Source organism: Hyla sarda, chromosome 1, assembly GCF_029499605.1.
Source record: "Hyla sarda isolate aHylSar1 chromosome 1, aHylSar1.hap1, whole genome shotgun sequence".
Classification (NCBI taxonomy): Eukaryota; Metazoa; Chordata; class Amphibia; order Anura; family Hylidae; genus Hyla; species Hyla sarda.
Genome location: NC_079189.1, coordinates 351,420,221 through 351,439,713, shown reverse-complemented (window position 1 = coordinate 351,439,713; position 19,493 = coordinate 351,420,221). Strand labels below are relative to the sequence as shown.

The following is a 19,493-nucleotide window of genomic DNA, read 5'->3' as shown; positions in this document are numbered from 1 at the left end:
GTGCTTTTCTGCCACCTAGTGGTAAGTGAGAAACAAACAGGGGTTTTATAGGCAATCATGAACCAGGAATTCACGAACATGTGTTGGTGGTCATGGAAAACAGCACTAAGTGTAACTGCAATATAAGTAAAATGTTTTATTCATTTATGTTTTCTATTTATTCATGTAATCTATTGTTGCTTGAAGAAAGCATAAAAAACAAAACTAAGTATGAGAGAGAGAGAGAGAGAGAGAGAGAGAGAGAGAGAGAGAGAGAGAGAGAGAGAATACTATGTAATGGGCTATAACAATGACATCAGCACTATCTGATAGTATAATAAGAAACTATTTATTTATTTAACTTTATCTATTTATGTACTAATTATTCTAATTATTTGTATATCTATCTATCTAGTTGCATAAAAAGATCCAACAGCACAGTGTGCCACTTGGCAAGCTCCCATGAGAGCAGTCGGCATGGTTACAGCCATGCCTTCTTTTGATTGGTCCTTACGTCATCCAGGCAGTCATGTGTACAAAGGTGCACCGGCTGTTACACTGGTGTAATGCATATGGCGCCAAACATGATGCCTGAGAGCGTTTCTATACCATAAGTCTAGTTGGGTGAGTGTCACCATGTCCTGCCCCGATTGTATATAGAATTTGTTGTAATAATATGCATATGCATTATTAATTCTGAATTTTTATGAATCTTAGGTTGGGTGGGATATGAATTAGGATATTTATGAATAAGCTATGCTAGCACTTTATGTGACAAGGATTTCTATGTATTTTATACAACACTTGTGCTGTATATTTATGCACATTATTGTATATTTGATTCATTGAAGACAGGACACATATAAATCATGTATTGAATCACAATTATTATGCCTTACACGTGGGCAGGGGGCAGCATAAACTTTACATAGACATGGGTGAATACACTGACATAATTGGAGGTGTACCTGTGAGAGGTGGTAAAGGCCTACTTGCATCTTTGGTGGACATCACGGGGAAATCAAATGAAATAAGCCAAGACATCAGAAAAAGAATTATGGACCTTCAAAAGACTGGGTTCTTGGAAGCAATTTCCAAAGACCCCAAGGTACCATATTCAGCTATTCAAACAATTATTTGCAAGTTAAAGCGCCATGGGATCATGAAGCCATCATACATCATGAATGTACTTAGGCATGATACATGTATATTAATCCAATAACAACAGTAAACCACCTTGTGAACATGCTAGCAGAAACAGGTAGAAAACAGGAACACATATCCTATATCCACAGGGTTTAAAAGGCGGTCAGCACTGCATCAAAACCACCATTTAAAAGAAGCTGCTAGGTTACAATCTGCCACTGCATATGGCAACACAGCTCAAACATTTTGGAGAAATATCCTCAGGTTTGATAAAACACAACTAAAACTGTTTGGCCGTAAAGAAGATTGTTGCTTATAAAGGAAAAAAGGGGCAGTTTTATGAGCCAAAAAACACCACCCAACTGAAGCACAGGGGGGCAGTATCATGTTGTGGGGGTAATTTGTTGCAGGAACTACTGGTGCACTTTATAAAATAGATGGCATTATATGAAAGGAAAATTATGTAGGGATATTGAAGTAACATCACAAGACATCAGCCACGAAGATGAAAGCTTGAGGGCAAATGAGTCCAAATGGACAGTAACTCCAAGCATGGCAAAATGACCAAAGGACAACAAAGTGAAGATAGTAGAATGGTCTCCAAAAAGCCCTGACCTCAGTCTCACTGAAAATGAAGGGACAGAATTGAAAAAGCATACGTGATCTTAAGTTCTACAAACCTGACTCAGTTATACTGGTTCTGTCAGTAGGAATATGCAATTTATTATGAGAAGCTTGTGGAAGGCCACAAAACATTTGGCCTAGTTAGACAATGTAAAGGCAATGCTACCGAATACGAACATGTATGTAAACCATTGGGATTGTAACAAAAGAAATAAAAGCTCAAATAAATCCTAGTCTGTGGTATTATTCTGACATTTCACATTCTTAAAAATAGTAATGTTCCTTACTGACCTTAGAAAGGGAATGTGTACTAGGATTAAATGTCAGGAATTGTGGAAAGCTGAGGTTTAATCAATGTGGCCAAGGTGTATGTAAGTCATGACTTCAACTGTATCCAGTATTTTTTGTATCTATCTATCTATCTATCTATCTATCTATCTATCTATCTATCCATCTCATATCTATCCCTCACAATATCAGTAGTATACACAGATAAAGAAAAGTCTTAGTTATCATGCCTTGACAAGTGAATCGTCCACTCAACTTTAGGGCCTGCAAGATAATTTCCTATGGTTAAGTGAGGAGAGAATAAAAAGTGAATCTAGTATAGATACAAATAGCTTACATTGCTTAAAAACCTGTGAAGCCAAATATTGATTGCAGTGATGAACTAAGATGTAATGAAGATGTGATTAACATATCATTAAAGGTGCATGTACTTCTGCATATGGATTACAAATAAAAATTGACCCAATCACTTCAGAGAGTAATATATTAAATTATAATTTACAAGAAAGAGATTTACTGCATTGAACCTGATTTGTCATGCCAGATATATAGCAATAAATTTATGTTGCCGAGCCTTTTCCCTTAGTTGGGCACAAAGTACTGCAAGAAGTGGAATTCTACTGACAGAGGCATTTTATTTTACTTAGCAAAAGACATACAACAAAGAAGGTATACAGTAGAACTTAAGCTTAGAACTTTAGTATCAATATAAACATCAAGTATATCTATATTTATCGTTATACATTTTGTACATTTATTGTAATTGATTTATTTATACATTTAGAAAATATAGAAACAAGTGAGCATCTGTCTTGCAGGATAACATATATGCATGAAATGATATTTACCACAGGAATTTAAATACAGTACAGCTTAAATGTATTTTAGGTTATGCTCAAAAGGGAGAAAATATGCTACTGTTCCTGGGGAGGGACATCTGGGGAGAGCCATTTAGATTGTTGGGGTTAGTAATTCTGAGGCAGGAAGCAGATATCGTAGTAGATGGATCTTGGGGTACTTGGGAGTAGCAGTATCTCTGAAGGAAGAATATTAGCAAAGCAAATCTTATTGCAAAACTAGAAAATATGAAACCACCAAACCTTTTTTCACTGGACCACCAGATTGTTACGTATGGGCAGGGAAGAGTGAAGCCCTGAACTCACTCGCTCCCACTTGCCCTGCCTACTTGCGTACCCACCCTAGGCGACGGGTCCACAACCATGATGACAGTCCCTGCCTGAATAAGTGCAGGGAGTAAAATGGCAACAAAATAAACGTACAATACAGACAGAGGTCGGGATACTGTATAAAATCACACACACTAACAAAAATAATAATTAAATATACACAAACAATATGTCACAGTTCACAAGCCGAGCCATTACCAAGAGATAACATAAAAGCCAAATTGCAGAAACAGGAGAGGGGTCAGAGAGCAGAGCCAATGGCTCAAATATGCAAGAAATACAAGATACAGTACAAACGCTAGCTAGGAATATGCACTCTTTCACAGGCAGGGCCTGGAGGAATATTGAGGTTTTAAATAAAGAGCTAAGCAGGTAAAAAGTCAACAATGTCAGCTGACCATCCAGAGAATAGGTGCGTTTCCACAGTAACCAGAACAACAAAAGACTTCAGTCCAGATTGAGCCTTCGGGTTCTCACAGTACCCCCCCCCCTTTTTAAAAGGGGCCACTGGACCCTTAACCACTTGAGAGTACAAATGTCTTGACTTCGATTTAGATGGATCATCAATGTCTTCATTTGTATCCTCATCCTCCAAATCACACCACTCATTGGTGTCCTCACAGTCATCCTCCAGAATCTCACTACTTCCCTCTGACCGCAAGTTTGCATGAGTGCTCTTGACAATCTTATTGCCCATGGTGTCACAACACATGGATTCAGCCAGAGGTTGCTGCATATAGGCTTTACAACACTTTTAGATGTTAAGTTAGGTTGTATATTAGATGAAACAATGCCCCCCAGAAGAGCTTTGCCAGGCATAGCTCTCTGAGAGGCATTACATACCTGTGCGCCCAAGTGGCTTCCACGATTACCACTTGGACATGGACGCTTGACACAGGAGGCGATGAAGTGTGAATTCTCCCTACAGTAAAAACACAGGCCGTTTAGTTGACAAAACTTCTGTGCTCCTCTGGGGTATGAATAGACCCTATCTGCATGGGTTCCACCTCAGGCACAAGTTGGTTATTACAGTCAGAAAAAGAATCAAGCAAAAGAGGAGGATTAGAGGAAGATGAACACTCCCGTTTGCGCTCACGTAGACATCTATCTAAACGGACAGCTAACGTCATGGCTTGGTCAAGGGTGTCAGGAGAGGGATAAGTTGCGAACATGTCTTTTAAGGTTTCGGATAATCCCAATCTAAACTAACAAACCAAAGCTGGGGGGTTCCACCAAGAAGCCACACACCACTTTCTAAAGTCTGCGCAACACTCCTCAACGGGTCTGTGACCCTGATTTAATGTACGCAGCTGAGATTCAGCACATGCAGAACGGTCTGGTTCTGCGTACAAGAGCCCCAATCCCCCAAATAGTGAATCCACAGAAGTCAACTCAGGGGCATCGGGACCAAGGGAAAAAAACCATTCCTTGGGATGCCCTTGCAAAAGAGACATAATAATTCCCACTCTCTGGGCTTCAGTGCCAGAAGAGTAAGGTCTCAGACGAAAGTATAATTTGCAACTTTCACAAAAGGTCTTAAACATTTTTTGGTTACCCTAAAAACGATCCGGGAGACTAAATAGCGGCTCCACGTGAGCTGGGACAGAACCAGATGATACCTGGGTACGGGCAGACTCCAACTCCTAGATTCTAGCTGATAAACTCTGGATTAACTGTTCCTTATCTTGTATTGTCTGAGTCAAGGTCTAAACTGATGCTAACTGAAAAGACTCACACTGCTGAAGTCTTTCAGCTAAATCCTGAATCAGCTGAGTAAAATCCTGCATTTGCTCTACCAAAGCAAACATAGCTTCCTTAGCAGAAGCAAGGCAAATGCAGATATGCGGGCCTGCGAAAATGTCACGTATGGGCAGGGAAGAGTGAAGTCCTGAACTCACCGCTCCCACTTGCCCTGCCTACTTGGGAACCCGCCCTAGGCAACGGGTCCACAACCACGGTGACAGTTCCTGCCTGAATAAGTGCAGGGAGTAAAACATCAACAAAATAAACTTGCAATACAGGCGGAGGTTTTGACACTTTATAGAATCACACACACTAACAGAAATAATGACTAAACATGCACACAATATGTCACAGTCCACAAGCCAAGTCATTACCAAGAGATAGCAGAAAAGTCAAATTGCAGAAACAGGAGAGGAGTCAGAGAGTGGAGCCAATGGGTCAAATATGCCAGAAATGCAAGATACAGTACAAACACTAGCTAGGAATATGAGCTCTTTCGCAGTCAGGGTCTTGATGAATACTGAGGTTTTAAATAAGAAGCTAAGCAGGTGAAAAGCCAACAAGGTCAGCTGACCATCCAGAGAGGCAATGCCGGCAAACATCTGGGGCATTTGGACTATATACATAATATCTGATGCTTATCCTAACACAATTTTTTATATTTTATGCAGGTATATAACCGTGCCATTATCAATTTCTCCACCATGGAAGTAAAAGTCAATCTGAAAAGCATTAATATAAGGCCCTCTGGAACAAGGCTGTCTGTAATGCAGGAGAAAAGGGGCATATGCCCATGCCCAGTCATTCACATGGGGCCCAAAGCTTATCCCCCTTAAACCCACAATGGTATGGCATGGATGGATCATAATAACACACATTCACAGACAATTCCACATTTCCAAACATAACACTGACAGTGACTACCAGCACCCCTGTGCAATTTCATCATACACTATGCAATTTCATCCGGCCTGCTCTGTTCCTCCCACCTGCCGTGCATCTGATGTTTCCCGCATAGGCATGCTGGGGTCAGAGTGGAAGGAAGTTAAAAAGATCTGAGAAATGGAGTGCTGGCTGTGCAGGCATCTCATTTAGCAGCCACAGCCCCAGTGACACAAGCAGGCTTACTCAGCAACAATGCCATGCCAGCAACAATGCCAGGCTTGCTCAGCCACAGTGTCACAACTTCAACCAGGCTCACTCAGCCATACTCAGTATCACTCATCCACAGTGTCACAAGTTTTTTAGGCAAGTCAATGATCTGTGTGTTAGTGAATTTTTGGATTGCTTTCTCTGAACTTTCAGCAGTAGGACCTGGCTGTCAATCACAGAGATTGCGGCTGTTTTGGCTGCATTAGCATCATAGATGTTGTGATCAGTACTGTGGCTTCTATAGGATTGACGGGGGAAGGGGCTCTCCCTGTTTCCCAATGGCGACCATACAATGCAATTGCGGGGTCCCTTTGGTTGCCATGACTGTAGGAGGCCAGTTAATGGATTCCTTTCTGCCAAGTAAGGAAGCCTGTAAGGTCTAGCCAAGGCTGAATTGCAAACTGTCGATGTATACTCACAGTTAGACTGTACTGTGCTGCAGTAGAGATGTACTGCAGCATAGTATAACAGGTAAAAGGTAAAAAAAAAACGATAAAAATATTTTTTCCAATATATAAAGTGTAAAATAAATAAATAAATAAATGCACCTGTGTTATAAAAAAAATTAAACAAAAAACCTACACATAATAGATATTGCCACGTTTGCAATGACTTGTGCTATAAAAACAATAATGTTAAGTATCCCGCACAGTGCACACTGTAAAAAAAAAAAACACAAGAAATTATTCATTTTGGTCAAAAAAGTGGAATAAAAATTATCAAAAGGTATCATGTTTCCCAAAAATTGTACAAATAAAAACTACAGCTTGTCCCACAAATAATAAGACCAAGACCTTCCACATTGTGGTCAGACAAAAACATAAAAAACTCATGGCAGAAAGTTATTACAAAATATGGCAACACAAAAAAAAATGAAAAAAAAAAAAGGATTTTGTTGTGAAAAGGAAAAAAAAACATAAATATCTATACAAATTGGGTATTCCCATAATCGAAAATATCCACAGAATAAAGATAGCATCGTTTTTACTGCATAGTGAACGCCAAAACAAAATGCCAGTAGTTTTTCAAATTTTTCACAATATTTTGGAGTTTTCACACAAAATCCTGCATGTATCAACAAAAATTTACCACTAATATAAAGTACAATATGTCAAGATAAAAACAATATATAATTTGTGTGTGTACATTGCACAAAGAAGAAGAAAATGACAACTAAACCCAAATACCCGAGAAATGTAAAAACAGTCTTTGCTCTAAATGTCCTGTCCTTAAAGGAGTACTCCGGTGGGAAACTTTTTTTTTTTATTAAATCAACTGATGCCAGAAAGTTAAACAGATTTGTAAATCACTTCTATTAAAAAAAAATCTTAATCCTTCCAGTACTTATCAGCTGCTGTTATGATCCACAGAAAGCTCTTATCTTTTTTTAATTTATTTTCTGTCATGACCACAGTGCTCTCTGCTGACACCTCTATCCATGTCAGGAATTGTCCAGAGTAGAAGCAAATCCCCATAGCAAACATATGCTGCTCTGTACAGTCTACACTATCTGTATAGTGGTCTCAAACTGTAGCCCTCCAGCTGTTGCTAAACTACATATTCCAGCATGCCCAAACAGCTGTCTGGGCATGCTGGGAGTTATAGTTTTGCAACATCTGGAGGGCTACAGGTTAGAGACCACTGTATAATGGTCTCAGAATGTAGCCCTCCAGATGTTGCTAGGCAACTTACAGGCTTAGGTAGGATTCAGGGAGCCGTCCTCTTCCTCCGCATGACATCGCCGCCCGCCGATCACCATCGCCCGCTGCCATCGGATGGGTAAGTGGACGGGGAAAATGAAAGTAAACCCCCTGCCCCTGATCTGCTATTGGTTGTCGCTTCTGACGACCAACAGCAGGGATGGGAGGGGTGGCACCCCTGCCACCTCCCTCCTATGCCTTCAGGGGGATCTTAGGTGTCTTAGACAAACCGCGATCTCCCTTATATTCCGGGTCACCGGGTCACCATGGATCCTGTATGACCCGAAATCAGCGCAAATCGCAAGTGTGAATTCACTTGCAATTTGCGCCGATCACCGACATGTGGGGGTCTGATTACCCCCTGGGCATTTGCGTGGGTTGCCTGCTGATCGATATCAGCAGTCACCCCGGTCCGGTCCCCGCCAGGACGTAAGTGCGTATGCATATGCCCTTCGTCCCCAACAGGTTAAGGGGTTAAAGATGGCCCTGCTCTGGGATGACCAGCAGTTTATGAAGCACTATATGGAGATTGGAAAAGTCTATAATATAAAATTAATATTAAGTAATGTCTGGCAATGTCTGGGGGCAGTGGTGTAGCTTACAGCTCATGGGTCCTGGTGCAACATACTTTTTATTCTGCCGGCTGTGACCTGCCATTAACCCCTTCATGACCCAGCTAGTTTTGGCTTTCATGACCCAGTCCGTTTTTTTCAAATCTGACATGTGTCTCTTTAATTGGTAATAACTTTGAACTGCTTTTACCTGGCAACATGATTCAGAGATAGTTTTTTCGAGACACATTGTACTTTATATTAGCAGTACATTTTTGCTGATACATGAAGCGATTTTTGTGAAAAACTAAAATATTGTGAAAAATTGGGAAAAAAAATTCCTTTCTCTATATTTGAAACTCTGTACTTGTAAGAGAAATAGTCATGCTAAATATATTTAGTTGTTAATTCACATCCACAACATGTCTTCTTTATGTTGGCATAATTTGTTAAAGGGGTATTCCAGGCCAAAACTTTTTTTATAGATCAACTGGCTCCGGAAAGTTAAACAGATTTGTAAATTACTTCTATGAAAAAATATTAATCCTTCCAATAGTTATTAGCTTCTGAAGTTGAGTTGTTGTTTTCTGTCTAGCTGCTCTCTGATGACTCACGTCCCGGGAGCTGTGCAGTTATGGGGATATTCTCCCATCATGCACAGCTCCCGGGACATGACATCATCATTGAGCAGTTAGACAGAAAACTTCAGAAGCTAATAACTATTGGAAGGATTAAGATTTTTAAATAGAAGTCATTTACAAATCTAAGAGGAGAGATGTGTTCAGCACTGCTACTGTACACCCTTGGATTATGGTTATCGGGACTGCTGGGGAATTTCTTCGAAGCTATGGTGGTACTCTGACTATGGTACAGATAACACAGTTCGTTCAGTGAAGATAGAGGAATAAGTCGGCAAACTCACCAGGCTTCTTTCTCAAGGTAACTTCTTTATTATACTCACATAAAAAACATGATGCTGGGGGGAAGAGAGGGATTGCAGTGGGGGGTATTCACAGTCTGGCTCGAATTAGCCAGACTGTGAATACCCCCCACTGCGGTCCCTCTCTTCCCCCCCAGCACCATGTTTTTTTATGTGAGTATAATAAAGAAGTTACCTTGAGATAGAAGCCTGGTGAGTTTGCCGACTTATTCCTCTATCTTCACTGAACAAACTAATTTACAAATCTGTTTAAGTTTCCGGAGCCAGTTGAAATATATATAAAAAAAAGGTTTTGCCTGTAATACCTCTTTAAACATTAGAAGGCTTGTATTATCATGAGCCTTTTTTTTTAATTTTAATTATACAATACAGTAATGCATAATATTAAATCAGCAATGAGTATAATATTATTACACTCATTGCTGATATTTTCTTAATGCGTATGTCCATATAAACTGCCGCTCACATGCCGTTCCTCATTTCACACTGTTCCTGCTTATCAGCTCGCGCCGTTGCGCAGCTGAAAATTCATAACCCCCCCCCCCCCCACATTCCCGCTCCTTTTACCTCACACAGACACATCCTGTCACTCGGTGTTCAGCCCTGCATCACTCCGTTCGGCTCTGCTTATGTCCTTTAGTTCCTGGCTTCAGCTAACTTCTGTCTTCTCTGAATTTCGATTACAGTGCTCACCACATCATCTCCTGGTGTATAGCACCACCCTCTGTTCATTTTAGATATATATTTTTCTTATTCCTCCAATAAATCCTCCTTACTCCCTATTATTGATTATTATTATCTCATTGATATATTCTTCTTTCTTCCCCCATCCTCCCTCTAACCTCTCCTATATGTTATATTAATTGCTCCATTATCAATTTGTATTATTGTTTTTTGTATTATTATTATTATATATCTTTAGTGAAACATTACCACATTCATTTAACTACAATGGTCATATACCCATATACTTAAGTTTACTGTTTCACACACATTCAGTATGTCTGCACAAGTAAAAAATCTAACAAAGATGTTGAAATTATCACTTCTGACCAAATTCAATTATTGGTCAATGACTCCGTACGAACGGCAGTCCAATCTGTTATGCTGACCATGCAAGAATCCTTTGCTCAGACTGTAGCTTCCTCCATGAGCCAATCTGGTTCTCGGAACCCTCAATCAATTCAATCTCCCCCGTTCTGAAAAATTTTGGTCAGCGGAAGAAATGGATAAATCTTCCAAGTGTGGTAAGCATATGGCCAAAAAGAGGCATGTCAGGCTAAATCATAGGACTAAAAAGAATTGTATATTCAAATATTTTTTGATTTCTCCATATTGAATTTCCTAGCTCTGACAAGTGTTTCAAAGTTCGAAGATTCACTTTGTGTTGTAATGTTCACATAACCCTTTCCTACTCTTCTAAGTTAGACAGATACCAAGATTTGTTTACAGAGTATAACACAATGTCTTATGTTTTTGAGTCCAGATGTCCAAAACCCAATATGAGATAGGACAAGATTAGCTTAAAGGGGTACTCCCGTGGAAAACTTTTTTTTTTTTTTTTTTTTAAATCAACTGGTGCCAGAAAGTTAAACAGATTTGTAAATTATTTCTATTAACCCCTTAACGACGCAGGACGTATATTTACGTCCTGCGCCGACTCCCGCGATATTAAGCGGGATCGCGCCGCGATCTCCCATCATATCGCATCGGTCCCGATGCTCATCAACGGCCGGGACCCGCGGCTAATACCACACATCGCCGATCGCGGCGATGTGCGGTATTAACCCTTTAGAAGCGGCGGTTAAAGCTGACCGCCGCTTCTAAAGGGAAAGTGAAAGTGACCCGGCTGCTCAGTCGGGCTGTTCGGGACCGCCGCGGGGAAACAGGCTGTTCGGGACCGCCGCGGCGTCCCGAACAGCTTGCAGGACACCGGGAGGGCCCTTACCTGCCTCCTCGGTGTCCGATCGGTGAATGACTGCTCCGTGCCTGAGATCCAGGCAGGAGCAGTCAAGCGCCAATAACACTGATCACAGGCGTGTTAATACACGCCTGTGATCTGTGTAAAAGATCAGTGTGTGCAATGTTATAGGTCCCTATGGGACCTATAACACTGCAAAAAAAAAGTAAAAAAAAAGTGTTAATAAAGGTCATTTAACCCCTTCCCTAATAAAAGTTTGAATCACCCCCCTTTTCCCATAAAAAAAATAAAACAGTGTAAAAAAATAAATAAATAAATAAAAATAAACATATGTGGTATTGTCGTGTGCGTAAATGTCTGAACTATAAAAATATATAATTAATTAAACCGCACGGTCAATGGCGTACGCGCAAAAAAATTCCAAAGTCAAAAAAAGCGCATTTTTGGTCACTTTTTATACCATTAAAAAATGAATAAAAAGTGATCAAAAAGTCCGATCAAAACAAAAATCATACCAATAAAAACTTCAGATCACGGCGCAAAAATTGAGACCTTATACCGCCCTGTAAATGGAAAAATAAAAAAGTTCTAGGGGTCAGAAGATGACATTTTTAAACGTATAAATCTTCCTGCATGTAGTTATGATTTTTTCCAGAAGTGCGACAAAATCAAACATATATAAGTCGGGTATCATTTTAACCGTATGGACCTACAGAATAATGATAAGGTGTAATTTTTACCGAAATATGCACTGCGTAGAAACGGAAGCCCCCAAAATTTACAAAATGGTGTTTTTTCTTCGATTTTGTCGCACAATGATTTTTTTTTTCCGTTTCGCCGTGCATTTTTGGGTAAAATGACTAATGTCACTGCAAAGTAGAATTGGCAATGCAAAAAATAAGCCATAATATGGATTTTTAGGTGGAAAGTTGAAAGGGTTATGATTTTTAAAAGGTAAGGAGGAAAAAACTGAAAAACCCTGAGTCCTTAAGGGGTTAAAAAATCTTAATCCTTCCAGTACTTTTTAGGGGCTATACACTACAGAAGAAATGCTTTTCTTTTTGGATTTCTCTGATGTCACGACCACAGTGCTCTCTGCTGACCTCTGCTGTCCATTTTTGGAACTGTCTAGAGCAGGAGAAAATCCCCATAGCAAACATATGCTGCTCTGGACAGTTCCTAAAATGGACAGCAGAGGTCAGCAGAGAGCACTGTGGTCGTGACATTAGAGAAATCCAAAAAGAAAAGCATTTCCTCTGTAGTATACAGCCCCTAAAAAGTACTGGAAGGATTAAGATTATTTAACAGAAGTAATTTACCTATCTGTTTAACTTTCTGGCACCAGTTGATTTAAAAAAAAAAGTTTTCCACGGGAGTACCCCTTTAAGTATGAGACACTATTGTTTCAATGCTCTCATGTGTATACTTCCACAGGTCATTGAATGTACGTGTTTGAGGAAGACAGGAGGTGTAAAGACAAGACAATGCATTATACTATGGACATGTGGATACCACTGTCATACATAATATTCATCTATTTCCAGTCATCTATTTTAGATTAACATATGTGGATATTATTCTGATCTAATTGGACCTGGACATCAAATAGTTATATTAAATAGATTGCATAAATATTATAGTCACATGACATACCTATACCCCAATTATAGAAAATATGGCTGTTCTTAAAGGCAATACCTTGTCACAGACTGCCCCTATAGTTAACCCTAGGAATAGCATAAGTGAAATTGTAAGGTTAATTACATAGTAACACACACCAGATGACATAATATTTTATGAGGGTGGGCTTTAGATAAAGAGAGGTTTAAAAACCTGTGGGGGAGCTGAGCAGCCTATCAATCAGACACCACATCAGAGAGACCAGACTTGATCCAAAGAGCTGACCTTCCTAAAGACCCTGCATATTGTTTGCATTCCTGAACCTACTCGGCCCAGATATTTGGTAAAGTATCACTTTGCTTATCTGTAGTAAGGGTTATAATTAACTGGCTTGATATTTAGTCATTCCTGCCTTATAGTGGAGGTGTAGTGTTAAAGGTGCCATGTCATTATTTTGTGCTATTTGGTAAAGATGCATATAACCGCATATATAAATTGACTCTGAGGAAAATTTCTGCCCTGGAATCCATATCAATATCAAGCCATGTAATTTGGGATACTATACTGCCAGATATCTGAGATTGGTTACAGTCTGAGCAGAGCACATAGTTGTATGTATAATATTGTTATTGTTTCCTTGGGTGTAATTGATTGCCATTATATACCTCCTGCCGTATTCAGGGTGGCTCTGCTGCCCCCTTGTGTTTTAAGGTGATTTTGTGCATTGCATGCTGTTGTGTATTATTGGGTTTTGTATTGATTAATTTGATTGTATTTTAATTTATTGTATATTAATTCATTTATATATATTTTGCATAAACGTTGGTACCCTGTTTTACTAATTGCACAACACAACATAATGTCCATCTCGTAGGATCAATCATGTTTATAATTTTTCTTTGATCCTTTTTTTTTTTTGTATAAAGCGCTTTGCTTTACACCCCGACAGGCATTTAATGAATACGTCCACAGCTCTAATAAATATAATAAAAAACCTCAGCTACTCTCATGATAGTAACACTATTACTGGTGCCAAGAATATGCACCCCAGGCCCTCCACCCGTGAGGTGGACAAAAAATGGGTTACAAAAGCCTCAAAAAGATTCAAACCAGACTCTTACCATGAATTCTCCAGTGACAATTCTACCCTAGACTCGGAGGAATCTGACCATGAGATGGATCCCTATATTAATACTTCTGATGAAGATGATACTAACATTTCAGATAATGTAAAATCTGCTGAGGTCATTTTGGATGGCAGTGGGGTCCCTTATTTCGATCCATCACACATCAAACATCCAAGGTCAGGGGAATGGATCCCTCAACCCCAGGTCCTCAATTATATTAATTCATGGATCCGTAAATCTTTAGACAAGGCAGCATGAAATAAATTATGGGAAAAATGCCCAAGACCAACTTTACCCCTTAACGCTGCCATGACACCTGATATAGACCAAATCCTTGTCAGGTATCTACTCAAAACGGGTAAGAACCCTAAGAAATGCTTAGACAGATCCTTTCACTTATGTCAGGATAAATTTCTTGACATGTTATGCCCAATTACAAAAATATTGGATCCAGCTGAAATATCCACATCTACTGGCACTATGGTAGATGTTGAAATACTTAAAAGATGGGCCCAGCGTGTTATGTGCCTATTCGGCAACGCCAATGCGGCACTCTGTGCATAGAAACGTCGCACTATTTTAATGAAAATGGCTTCACATTTGAACCATTTGGCCTCTAATGAAGCCTCATCTCCCACTGGTGGCCTCTTATTTGGAGAGGACATTATTAAAGATATTTCCAAATATGTAGGTCTTTTTTCGACCTTAGACAAGGCCAAAACCTTCACACAAAAAATAATTTACCTCTCAGGTTTTATAAAAAGGCCGGGTGAGGAAGGTTCCACTTTCCCGGCCGAAACAATACTTACAGAGTACCTCAAAGAGGCCCGCCACAAACATCTGACACTTCTTCAAACTTCCCTCTCCCATCCACACATACCACCCCTTTTTGCCCATACAGGGCAGACCATGGAGGTCGAGAGGAAGTTGTGGATTTAACAGATCCAGACCATCTACAGGTAAGTCATCCACTCATACCTTCTTCACACATACCATTAGGAGGGAGAATGCAATATTTTTTCCAAAATTGGAAAATGTTGCCCTCAGATCTATGGATTCTGAATACTGTTATGATTCGGTAGGCTGGAGGTGGATCCTCTGTGTCAGAGAGGGATTGGCGTGGACCGTACCGGTGGACCGGTTCTAAGTTGCTACTGGTATTCACCAGAGCCTGCCGCAAAGCGGGATGGTCTTGCTGCGGCGGTAGCAACCAGGTTGTATCTACCGGTAACGGCTCAACCTCTCTGACTGCTGAGACAGGCACGGTACAAAAGGACAAGGTAAGAGCAAGGTCGGACGTAGCAGAAGGTCAGGGCAGGCAGCAAGGGTCGTAGTCAGGGGCAACAGCAGAAGGTCTGGAACACAGGCTTGGGACATACACAAAACGCTTTCTCTGGCACAAGGCAACAAGATCCGGCAAAGCAGTGAAGGGGAAGTGAGGTTATATGAGCAGGGAGCAGGTGGAGGCTAATTAGACTGATTGGGCCAGGCACCAATCATTGGTGCACTGGCCCTTCAAATCTTAGAGAGCTGGCGCGCGCGCGCCCTAGAGAGCGGAGCCGCGCGCGCCAGAACGTGACAGCCGGGGACCGGGACAGGTAAGTGGCTTGGGATGCGATTCGCGAGCTGCTATGCGAATTGCATCCCTGACGTCAGTGTCAGTGCAGCGCTCCCGGTCAGCGGGTCTGACCGGGGCGCTGCAGAGAGAAGAACGCCGCGAGCGCTCCGGGGAGGAGCAGGGCTTAACAAATACTGTACGGGGTTTCCAAAAAGATTTCATCACCCTTCCAACACAACATCATCTCCCTCATCCAATTCATTTCTCATCATCAGTTCAAATCTTAGTAAACAAAGAAATCAAGGAATTACATTCGAAAAAGGCAATAATTCCTATTCCATCTCAAAACCAATGCTTTCTGTGCAATTCATTTCTCGTGAAGAAAAAAGATGGAGGATATCGTCCAGTAATAAATCTGAGACTTCTAAACGACTTTGTGATCTACTGACACTTCAAGATGGAAGGTATCCATCTTTAGAAAAACTTACTCTTACAGGAATATTGGCTAGGGAAAATATTTCTATTTACCATTCTTCCCAACCTTATCTTCAATTTCGTTGGCAAAATCAACTTTGGCAGTTCACATGCCTTCGGTTTGGCCTTTCTTCAGCTCCGTGGTATTTCACAAAACCAGTGGTAGTTGCCTTAGGTGCCAGAGGTGTTTGGTTAATCATTTATCTAGATGACATCTTAATCATAGCGTCTTCCCTTCCTCTTATTCATCTTCATACCCAATGGTCTCTCTCCCTTCTTCAAGTCTGTCCTTTCTCCTTCCAAGGAGCTAGAATTTTTGGGTTTCATGGTGAACACTCACTCAGCCATCTTGAGTCTTCCTCTCAAAAAACTAAAGAGATTCGTTTAATCCTCAAAAAAGATTTGATCTCTCTACGATCCATAGCTCGGATTGTCGGCCTTCTCTCGGTTTCCATACAAGCCATCTTTCTGCTCCCCTCCATTACAGGGCCCTTCAAAGACTAAAAATCAGACATCTGATAGAAGGTTTAACCTATTCCGACGAAATTCAGGTTTCAACAGAAGCCAAGGAGGAACTTCAGTGGTGGCTACAATACATTCAATCCTGGAACGGAAAAACAATTTTCCATCCAAAACCAGATTTCGAAATAGAATCCAATCCGAGTCTTATTGGTTGGGGAGCTCATTGCGGACACCTATCCACAGGAGGAAAAATGGTCTAGTCCAAGATGCACATAAATTGCCTAGAAATGTTGGCAGGATTCTTCGCTCTGAAGTGTTTCTTGAAACACCATTCTCACTGCTGTGTCCTTCTTCGGATAGACAACATTTCGGCAGTTCAACACATCAACCGTCTAGGCGGTACAAAATCTAAAATCTTAACCAGTATCACAAAAGATCTGTGGCACTTTTGCCTGAACAAAAACATTATCCTAAAAGTGGAATATCTTCCGGGCTTATCTAACCAAGTTGCGGATTGGAATTCTTGTTTTTCGACGGACTCCAGTGATTGGAAATTGGATCCTGCTATTTTTCAATAGATAAACTCTCTATGGGGTCCTCTATGTCTAGATGTATTCCCTTCTCGACTGAACAAACAAATCAATTTTTTTCTTTAGTTGGTGTCTATATCCGGAATCTTTTGAATCTTGGCCCACAAAAACACTCTATGCCTTTCCTCCATTTTCTCTGATATCCAGAGTTCAGTTACATGTCCTAATGAAAAAATCCACTCAAGTTCTCATCATTCCGTGGTGGCCGATGCAAGCGTGGTTCCCTCAACTTCTAGGGATGTTGATCAATATTCCAAGAATCCTTCCCTCTCATCTTCACATTCTATTAGATACTTCAGGGAATCATCACCCCCTGATCCAATCGAATCTTCTTACTCTGATAGCTTGGAAAATTTCGGGTCAACCTTTTTTGACTCAGAATTTTCTCACTCAACTAAGTGCATCCTATCAGAAGCCTGGGATCCGGGTACTAAAACAGCTTATAGATCGGCTTGGGGACTTTGGGTTCATTGGTGCTCAAAAAGGGATTTGGATCCCTTTCATGCCCCTTTAGTTCATATTCTCAATTTCCTTTCTGAATCATTTGATTCTGAAAAGGCATATTGTACTATCAATCTTTACCGTTCGGACATTTCCTTCTACCATTTACACATCGATTCCATTCCTGTAGGAAAAAATCTTCTTGTATGTAACCTTTTGAGAGGTATTCGTCTAAAAAGACCTCCTTTTTCCAAATACAATTCTACCTGGAATGTTAATGCTCTTTTGAATCTTTTTTCCTCTTGGGATGATAATGATTATTTGTCATTAAAACTTCTCTCTTTTAAACTTACATCACTTTTATGTTTAATTCTATTAAGAGAGTCTGATATCAAAGCTCTTGACCTTTCTCATTGACAATATCTTCCCAATGGCGTAAAATTTTACATTTTCAGACGTACGAAAATGAATCTATCTTTGATGTTTTACCCTTCTTCTCCACATAATGACAAATTGTGTGTGGTATGATGTTTGTAATCATTTCTTATTGCAAACCCCACTTACCAGTCTCATCTCCTACTCTTGCCAGATGGGTCAAACAATCCATGTCCATGGCTGGCATGGATATATCCATTTTTAATGCTCATTCTACTAGAGGAACTATGTCCACAAAATTGTTTCAATCTGGTGGCTCTTTATCTGACATCCTTAAGGCTGCAAACTGGTCTTCTGAATCCACATATAAGACTTTCTATTTTAAACCTGTTTCTCATATTTCCATGTTGATTGTTTAAATTTTCATATCTATTGAATATTTTATTGTATTATATCTATTATATTATTGTTATTTCATTGTAAGCTTTAAACTTGCAATAATGTGAAGTCTCCGGCCTTATAATAAAATTGGAGATTTTCCTAGTCTTGATGACGGGAAATATGGATTTGTTTACTTTCTATTCCAGCTTATTGATATCATCCAAATTACTTCAATTGTTCCAGTATTCATCTTCTTGTTCTTGCAGTTTTGATGTTGACATACACATTTTGTTCAACAGATTCTTCTGTCATCCTTCAGTTGTTTCTAGATTATATTTCTTCAGTCCATGTTTCTTTGGATTTAAAGACTGTTTGAATTGCAATTTTTTTTTCTCTGCTACATCTGTTAATCTGTTAACCATTTGTTTGCTGCTATCTATTAAAGAAAGAGTGCAAATGCAATAATGTTCGTCTCCTGTCTTTAATAAAAATCCATATTTTCCATCATCAAGACTAGGAAAATCTCCAATTACAATTACATCCGGCTCACACTGCTATAAAGACTTCTGCTAGCTCTTTCTCAACTACTACCACATGCTGTGCTCCCTAAATATAATACTGCCATATGCTATGCTTCCTACATATAATGCTGCCACACATGGTGCCCACTAAATACAGAGTCACATGCTGTGCACTGAAATAAATAATTATGAAACTGTGCCCCCTTAAACAATTAATGATGCAACTGCCCCCATTATGAACAGTGACAATGTCCCCCAATAAATTCTGCTACTACACCCTAACTTGTGGCTATAAACTGTGCCACTTCCCAAATGAACGGTCCCACATTCACACATTCCTATGTTTTCCGGTTGGACATTCCACACATTTTTTGCCATGTGAACATACCCAAAGAAGGCCAGAAACCTTTTACGCAACTGCTGTACATATGATCTTGCACCTTTCCCTGATGGTGACCTTACAATTCTTTTTCATTTGTGACTGTGTGTAAAAGGAGGGGCAGTAAGTTTCTTCAATTACTTTGCCAGTGCCGTTTTATTCGTGTCTGGTCAGTGGTAATTTACAGCAGCTACAGACTAAGGGTATATTCACATTCTTCAGATTTTCCATGTAGATTTTGCATGCGGATAAGTCATTACAGTAGGAAGTTGTGGGGAAGTCAATACAGTAGGAACAAGAAGTTGATGGAAACTCTAAGTACATGTCAAAGTAT

At 40.0% G+C, this 19,493-nt stretch overlaps 1 long non-coding RNA gene across 1 annotated transcript in view; it reads right to left on the bottom strand.

The window, feature by feature from the left end:
• Window positions 1–2,255: 2,255 nt before the first annotated feature.
• The window catches only part of LOC130307441 (uncharacterized), a 31,352-nt gene continuing 14,114 nt past the window's right edge, over window positions 2,256–19,493 (bottom strand). Inside the window, exon 3 of the long non-coding RNA XR_008856624.1 lies at window positions 2,256–2,316. This is a non-coding gene — a long non-coding RNA (uncharacterized LOC130307441). The remainder of the gene's footprint in view (window positions 2,317–19,493) is intronic.